Below are 9,007 nucleotides of genomic sequence, written 5' to 3' on the forward strand. Positions count from 1 at the left end.
CTCCCTCTGGGTAAATCCTATAGCTTACACCTGTCCAAGGCAGCAGAAACCTAGACCATCACATCTGTCAATGGCTGCCCAAATAATTAAAGCCATCTGTGCCCAGCATCCCAACACTTCTTGGAATCAGTGTTCATTCCAATTTTTCTCTGATGAGAAATAACTCCAGAACTATGTCGATTAAATCAGTTTCTTTCTTTTGTTGTTTGTTTGTTTGTTTGTTTTTAATGAAAGAAAAGATATCGCTTTGATCCCTCTTGACCCCATTACCCCAAGGCTCCCTTTTTAAATTGAGGAGCTGATGTGTTAGGGAAGGTAAGACAGGGCTGTGAAATCAAGCTGGAAGTCGGTGCATACATTTGCCTGTATTGTTCCCTCCAGTGCAGGGACTCCAACCTACCTGCTCTCTTTGTGCGGGCTGGTGATGAATGTGTTGACTGATTGGAATGCAGCCAAACACCATTTCACGTTGAGCCTTCTCCTCCCTGGGTATTCAGGGGCCATGCAGGGCAGTCTGAGAAAGAACAATATGTGGCTATGAGCTCAGACTCGGGGCCCAGTACTGGAATGGAAATCCAAGCCTTGTTGTTTCCTGGACCTTGGGTGGATGACTTGACTTGGCTACATCCGTTTCTCCATCTGCAAAATGGAAATAATACTAATACCTACTTCATTACTTAGGGCAAAGATGATGTGAGAAAACACACGTCAGACACTCTCTGGATTCTTGGTCCATGGCTGACATGTAGCAATCCCTTGTTATTGCGGTTTCTGTTACTGGGTTTGTTAGAAATGCCTGACCTTACAGCCTGCATTCAAAGTCCTGGTTTTCAGTTCATTGCAAGACAACAATTGTGAGAGATGCCCATGCTCTGTGCCATGTTCAAGAGAGTGGTCCCAAAGTTTAGTTAGACTTGTTGGACTGTAAGGCCTTTGGGATGAGGTGACATAGGTGGTTAGATTCCTCAGTTAGGGAGGAAAGTTCATTGGACATCTTCCATCTGCCAGATGGCCTGCTAGGTGCTTTTTTCTCCCTCTATTGTTCAATCCTCGAGAGAGAACTGCAGGGTCAGTGATATGAATGTCACTCCCAATGCTGCCATGACAGTATAGAAGACATGTGTCTTTGTCTTCACAGAATCCCTTTGATTACCTGGCCTCTGCTATAATCTGATTCAATGCTTTTGTTTTCATGGAATCAAATTCATCCCCTTCCAGATGCTACGGGGACATTAATTTGGATCCAAGATGGAACTATGCCACTAGCTACTGAGATTACTATAGCATGGCCACCTTAATTCTGAAGAGCTCACACTGACGGGGAAAGGTGCCCCTCTATCTCTGTCTTCTATATGTCTCTCTCTCTCAACTTGAAACTACAAGAAAATATGCGCATTGAAATGAAATGTGGAGAACTTGTAAGTTGAACAAGCTTCAGTTACATATGCCTGCCTCAAATAAATTCTAGCATGGCCCTTCTTGTTTGCTTCTTTGTTTGTGGCAAAAGTTCAGGTTGTACTTAAATTTGCTATGAGGCTGAAGACAGCCTCGAACTCCTGATCTTGATGCCTTCACCTTCAGATGGGATTATAGGCAAACACCAACACATCCAGCTCATTCTTGCTGAGGATCAAACCCAGGTCCTAAGCAATTTCTCCACTAAGGGAGTTATTTTCTCAGACCCCCAGAAAAAATCAATCTTAAAAAAAGGAAGATAATCAAAATATTCATCAAGAGAATGAGTGGGAATGACCTCTGATAATATCTTCTGGATTCTGGGATGTGAAAGAGACTAATAGTAGTTAAGTAAGGTAATAAATTATAGTCTTGGGTTACTTGGAATTGAGCAAACCCCTAACACCATTCTAGCTATCACAATTAGGTCAACAGAACTCCACGGTTTTTTACTACATTATATAAGAATTTGAGGTCAGAACAAAATGATTTTCCCTTTGTGCAGAAAGCTTTCTACGTACTAATCTTATTAGGAGCACTAAAAGATCAGCTCTAAAACAATCTCATTCAAGTGCTTATTTAGATAAACTTGTTTTCCTAAAATGTCTGTACATGTCTAAAACTGATCTAATTCATTTTTCTCCTAAGATTTTTTAAATTCGGCTAACAGTGAAGCAGTTCATAGTTTGCAAGAGAAGACATTGTTACGTGGTTTATTGGCATAGCTTTGATATTTTAAGAGCAACATTAACTTTGATGTTCAAAGACGTGTGCTGGACCATCAGCTCTGTGTCTGCGTAGCTCGGTGGACGTGGACAAGGTGTTTACTTTCTTGAGCCCCACTTCCTTTATCTACAAATGAAAATAATAACAGAGGACATCCAAGAGTTACATAAGACTATATTTTAAAAACTGTAACTTCTTGTGAGCTGTAATCCAGCCATACTGAGTATAAAATAATGCAAAATAAGCATTTAAAATATGAGTCTCAAATATCCCGGTAAGCTTTTCCCCCTGCCGCCGCCAGCTTGTGCGGAGGCGGATGTTCAGTGCGTTCAAGATTTGGCGTCACCTGTAATCCACTGCCATGGCCGAGGAAGGCATAGCTGCTGGAGGTGTAATGGACGTCAAGTGGTGACAAGAGGCTCTACGAGAGGTGCTGAAGACCGCCGTCATCCACGATGGCCTAGCACGTGGCATACACGAAGCTGCCAAAGCCTTAGACAAGCGCCAAGCCCATCTCTGTGTGCTTGCATCCAACTGTGATGAACCCATGTATGTCAAGCTGGTGGAGCTGAGCACTTTTTGTGCTGAGCACCAAATCAACCTGATAAAGGTTGATGACTACAAGAAACTAGGGGAATGGGTAGGCCTCTGTAAAATCGATCGAGAGGGGAAACCACGGAAGGTGGTTGGTTGCAGTTGCGTAGTGGTTAAGGACTATGGCAAAGAATCTCAGGCCAAGGATGTCATCGAGGAATACTTCAAATGCAAGAAAGAAATAAATAAAATTTTGGCTCAAAAAAAAATATATCCAAGTAAGTTTGAATTTTTAGAGCATGTTTAACTTGCTGACTAGCGCCGTTACCTGGGATCTTATGAGTATCACTAAATAATGATGAATATTTTTCTCTTTGAAAAAAATTAAGTTATAGTAACATATAAATTAAAAGTAATAATCACCCACATACTGAGAATTCATAACTGTAAAGATTTTCAAAACATTTTGTCCATATTTGTTGTAAATTTGTGCAAACTAGGCATAGCCACAAGCACTTAAATCATCATTGATAAATTCTCCGTTCCTAGGTACTTTATTCTCCACACTGCAGCCCCTGAATAATAAGACAAACTCTAAGATGAGCTTGTGTCACGAAGAAGCTCTCAAACTTTCTGCTGTCGTACATGTCTAGATTTGGGAGGAAATCTATCGGCTTGCAAATATTTTAGTGACTGACTCAGGTTAACATGTAAGAATGTGCATGATTTATTCGAACACGTTACTGTAATACTTTGTGTTTGAACTATATTTATCTATTTCTCTATGGTTACATATGGTTCGACTGGATATGGTTAGGCTACTTTTTGTATGATAAGAATAACTCCTTCAGATCTAGGTGTGCCAAATCATGCGTGTGCATTCTCTCCTCAGGACAAATATTTAGAGAGAATTGGGTTCTAGGATTGATATAACATCCTTCACAATTATTTAATAAATAGCTTTGTTTAATATTATCCCCTGCCCCAATCCCCTCACTTGCCAACTTTTAATATTATCAAATTTTATAACTTGGCAAACTGGTCATAGCTCCTTGCCACTTTAATGTGTGCATTATGACTATGAATAAATTAGACTGTTTTCTACAGAGAAATTCTAATGTCTTCCCCTGTGACTGTCTTCCCATATCCTTTAAGCTGAATTCCATCAGCTTCAGAATTTTGCTTAAAGACACACACACACTCACTCACACACACACACACACACACACACACACAAATCTGAAGATTTCACATGCATATTCTTGGTCCTTTTTACCTTATAGTTTATAGCTTTAAACATTTCCTCCAAGATCATGTTTTATTTTATACCTTTGACTGTGAAACTTCTGCTATAGAGAATTTCTAAATCTGGAATATTTAAATTTTTTTGCCTTCTTCCCTTTTGATATATAACTGAATGAAAACAAATTGTCTTTCAGTATTTTGGCATAAAATTTGTTTTATTCCTCCAAGTATGTTTGAGTTCTGCCTATAAATAAACAAAATTTCAAATTTCCAGCCTAAACCATTGCTTTATATGTCTATTCTTGAAACAATATCATATGGTTGTATACATGGGAGTCTTGTTGTTTGCTTGACTTTATGAAATGATAAACCATTAACAATGGCTTACGTGGAATTTCTAAAGTGTACACGTGCAGGTCTCTAAACAAGGAGACTCCATTTAATGAGTCCAGCAAAAGGAATCAAGGGCTTTATCACATGCTCCAGACATATCACCTTCCTAAATGTAGAGGCACGAGTAGACTCTTACAGATAAGGAAACATTCCCGTGGAGACATATACCTTTCTCAGGGTCACACACATTCTAAACAGGGCAGGAAAGTCATGAGTGCCGGGTCGTCTCAACATCAAAAGCTCCTCCTTTTCCTTACATCTCCTGTGTCTTTGGTTTAGATCATGCTTGAGGAAAATAGTGAATATCTACCAGCTTCTTCTACTTTTTGAAAGCTGTGTTGTTTTTCAAATAAGATCCAAAGTATCTCGAGAAGCTGAAAGATGCAGCTGTCCTTGCATCAGCCATGCACAAGTCCTGTCGGGAACAAGAAAGATAAAGGGTAGCAGAGTCTTGGGAAGGTTGGCCAGCCAGTATTTATTTTTAGAAGCTATACAACCCTCCACATCTTAGCCCCACGTTTTCTCATTCTCTCTAATTAGTTCCAAATGTTCTCCACTGTTCTCCTGACTTCTCCTCCAGACAGAAACCTAATGCCAGCAATGGGTACCAAGCCCTCTCTTTGGCCTTTGCTCTTTATGACCCGGTCACTGCCTTTGGCAATTAGTAAATCATGGACAATTTCAGCTGTCACATACTCTTGTATTTGACTCTGACCCTGGCTCTGGAATCTGAAGCCTCTTGAATTGATCTTCCATCCTCCCATATGGCTTTCTTCCTGGTGTTGCTGGGGACAGATATATCAGAAGGACTGGATCTGCATTTGAGACCCCTGACTGCAGATCACCAGCTCGGGCTTTGAAACAGTTCCAGCTTCTCCCTAGGAGTAAGATAGTCACATTTATCAGGTGGTTAAGGTTGCCTTGGAATAGGAGAAGTCTAGACGCCCCCCTCCCTTCTATTGCAAAGAGGGAAGACCTGTCTCTGTTGATTTATGATCGTAGAAAGAGGAGAAGAGCAGAAGATAAAAAGAGAGATGTGGAATGCTGTGATAAAGTGGGTAATACCCAAGAACTCGCTCCTGCCTGAACACACCAGAGGTCCTAGCTCTTGAAGACAGGCAGCTTTTCTTTGTGTTAGTATATTTTTTCCAGCTTTTACAGTGTGTAACTGTAGCTACTTTGACTTTTCCAGTCTGAGCCCTTTGAAGTTCCACCAGGTTTTTTTTTCCTGAGCTAGTAGCTTCGTCTTAAGAGATTTCTGAACATAGAAAAGCTTTTTTCTTTAAGCTGAATGGGTCAGTCACATTCCCTGTAGCACAAAGAAGCAAGGCTGGGGTGTAAGAACTTGTTTTTGATTGTTAGATCATGAGCAAATGACTGATTTTGTCACATATGAACAGTCTGGAACTTCATAAGAAGGATGTTTACAAGAGAAGTTGTACCTAACTTTGGTCTGGTCACTTCTCTTCTGTTGTCTTACTTATGTGTTGACTAGTGTGTATGTATCTGGACCCTGGATGAGAACAAGGATCAGGAAATGCTAAAGGAAGTAGGTAAGGAAGTGAAGACAGTAGCCATTGTAGAAATCATGTGGCCTTACTTGCCAATCAGATTCTGAAGAATGACCATCTATCAAATGGAAGGATCACACTGTCTATCATTTAACAAATTTAGGAGTCTGCATTCATATATCACCAAGCAGATCACTTGTCCATTCAGAACATGCTAGAGTCTAACTCTAGGGAGGAATGATGGCTGTGGATAGAACAGTGTCTCAGAGATAGTGTACTGAGAGAAGCAGATCTCAAGAATGAGAGTCAGCTCAGTTACATTTTAATCAAAGCTCAAACGCTCCTGTGTTATCTTAGATAGCTTTTCTTTGTGTTGTAAGCTTCTCAAGAGTGAAATGATGGGTGAAGTTAAGTAAGTCTGAACACCTTTTCAAAAGGAATACAGGAAACTTCACAAACACCTATTAACTGCAAATGTTCATATCTCCTGGTGTCAGGGAATCACAAATGAGCAAGTTGGCAAGCATGAGGCAGTGGAAGCAGAAAAGCTCTCCCTGGCTCCTGCTAGAATCGTCCTTCCAGCCAAGGATCCTTATTTACACTGAAGAAGAAATCATGGGACCCACATTAAACGCACTGTGATCAGTGCCTCTGTTTATGGCTTCCATCAGTCAACTGAAGAAAGTCCTTTCCTTACCTGAGGCTTAATTGGTTCCTAAGCTCTGTAGTTCCCTAGCACCATGGTCATCTTATTCAATGTGAGCTCAGGTGCAATTTTCTGTGAATGTTTGAGGCTAATAAGACACCTCTAGTTAGCAAGAGTTCCTTTTTTAGGAACTCAGAGAACTGGATTGGAATTCAGAAAAACCAGGTGTCCTTGAGATGTGCTTGAAAAGCATCACATCTTAAGAGAAAAGAAAAGGAAACTTTTATAAATCAACAGCAATCATCTGTAGCCTTTGGGTTTTTGCTTGCTCCTGGTAAAATACACTCATTTTAGACAGTTCCACAGTTAACATCTAGAAATTCCAAAATAAAAAAAAAAGGATCCGTTACCTACAGGTAGAGGAATGAATAAGTCAACAAACCGGTAGATCCCAATGGGAAGTCAGCATTTGGAAAGGGGGAGCAAGAATTGATGGTTTTCCTTGTGTGCGTGTGAGTGTGTGTATGTGTATGTGTGAGAGAGAGAGAAAGGGAGGGGGGAGAGGAAGAGAGGGTGGGAGAGAGAGAGTTAAAAAGCAAGAGGTAGTTTGTGCTACTCATGTGTGAAAGTTTTAATATCCTTCCATAAAGATCCCAGTAAAACCTTAGCTATTAGAAGAGAAAAGTGGAGAAAATACTGGAAAAGAGACAAGCAGAAAGGGGCATAAATTCTGTGTTTATAAAGTTTGTCTTTCCAAATAAGTGTTTGTCTCCAGAACTGCACATGAAGAACACAGACTACGAGCAGCCTAGTTAAGTGTACATGAACTGACCTATGATGCTGTGTGTTGCTCAAAAGCCTACTTAAGACTTTGGAGGTATACAAAAAAATTCAGTTTCTGTAACATAGCAGTTGTGGTGTTGGGGATATAATCCAAGATAGCTAAGAACATGAAGAAAAAGGAAGATATAATTCATTATTAAAGACAATCAAACAAAGACTGACCCTCATATGATTCAGACTTTAGAAATTTTGGACAGCGCTCTTATAGTACTAAACTGTGCTTGGCAATGTAAACCTATACAAAGATTCAGACTGAGTTAAAACTCAGCAGAAAAGAAAGTGAAAGAGTCACATAGAAATCTTATAACAGAATAAACAATATCCTATACAGTCTGAAGTCCTGTTCTTGTTTGGAGAATCCTCAAGATGAAGGTTTGGGACAACCTAAAACAGGAAGTTAAAGAACTAGCTTAGGCTTTGAGCATCAAAAATGTTCTCAGCTAGCCTGGTGATGGTGGTACACACTTTTAATTCCAGCCCTTGGGAGACAGAGGCAGGTGGATTTCTGAGTTCAAGGCCAGCCTGGTCTACAGAGTGAGTTCCAGGACACTGGGGTTACATGGAGAAACCCTGTCTTGACAAAACCAAAAAAAAAAAAAAAAAAAGTTCTCAGCTATTTCTACTATCTTCATCTTTCCAAATAATTGAAATTAGGGTTTATTATTTCTTTTAGCCGTGATAACACTGATGCTCCAGGAGTTACTTATGCCTAAGGATCCATAGCTAGGGAATAATGAAAATGAAAATTTGAGCCCACACTGTCATTTGGTACACACACACACACACACACACACACAAACACACACATATTACAAGTAGAGAGTAATATGCCTCAAATAAGTCTAAGTTCTTAAATGAATAATGATGATGATGGGGATAATGATGATGATGATTAATAATCTGGAAGGAGAAAATTAATGAAAACTAAGCAGAAAAAAGAAGTAAATACAGAAATAGTTAGGAAAAGAGGATGATGTGCCAATTATTTAAACTAAATTGAGTTGGTAAAAAAATCTGGCAGAATTGATTAACACTTGAAATGGGGGGAAATGTGAATTCCCAATATCAGGCATCAAACAAGTGATGCGGTCTCTGATCCTGCAGGCATAAATATGATGAAGGACAGTGGGACCCACTCTGTGTTCACAAATTTGACAACTTAGAAAACATGGATTGAAGTTTTAGAACTTCAGATGCCCCACCCCCAAAAAATCACTTGAAGTAATAGAATTCATATAAATATTTCTATAACTTCTTCAAAAATTGAATTCTTAATTGAAAAATACCCCAGACAGAAATCTATGGATTCAGATGATTCCTCAGAAGTCTACTTCCAAACATTTTAAAATAAAATTAATATTCAATTTCATGCAATCTCCTCTAGAAAATGAGAGAAGGGGGAGACTTCCAAGGATGCTTTGTGGATCTATGATTACCCTGATACCTAAACAAGACCAAGACCTGGCAAAACTATAAATAACAATGGACATGACCTCACATGCCAAGTCCTTGAGTCAATGTTAGAGAATGCAGGCCACGAATGCATCAGCATTATTATGCACCGCAACCAAGTTGGACTTACTCCTGACTTGAGGCTGACTGGATCCTAACCTATTGTTGGAGTGCACTGCATTTAGGCTATACATTCAATACA

At 39.6% G+C, this 9,007-nt stretch overlaps 1 pseudogene; it reads left to right on the plus strand.

The window, feature by feature from the left end:
• The first annotated feature begins 2,542 nt into the window (after positions 1-2,542).
• LOC116095247 lies at positions 2,543-2,953 on the plus strand (annotated as a pseudogene).
• The last annotated feature ends 6,054 nt before the right edge of the window (positions 2,954-9,007 follow it).

The sequence above is a fragment of the Mastomys coucha genome, unplaced genomic scaffold, assembly GCF_008632895.1.
Source record: "Mastomys coucha isolate ucsf_1 unplaced genomic scaffold, UCSF_Mcou_1 pScaffold18, whole genome shotgun sequence".
Lineage (NCBI taxonomy): Eukaryota > Metazoa > Chordata > Mammalia > Rodentia > Muridae > Mastomys > Mastomys coucha.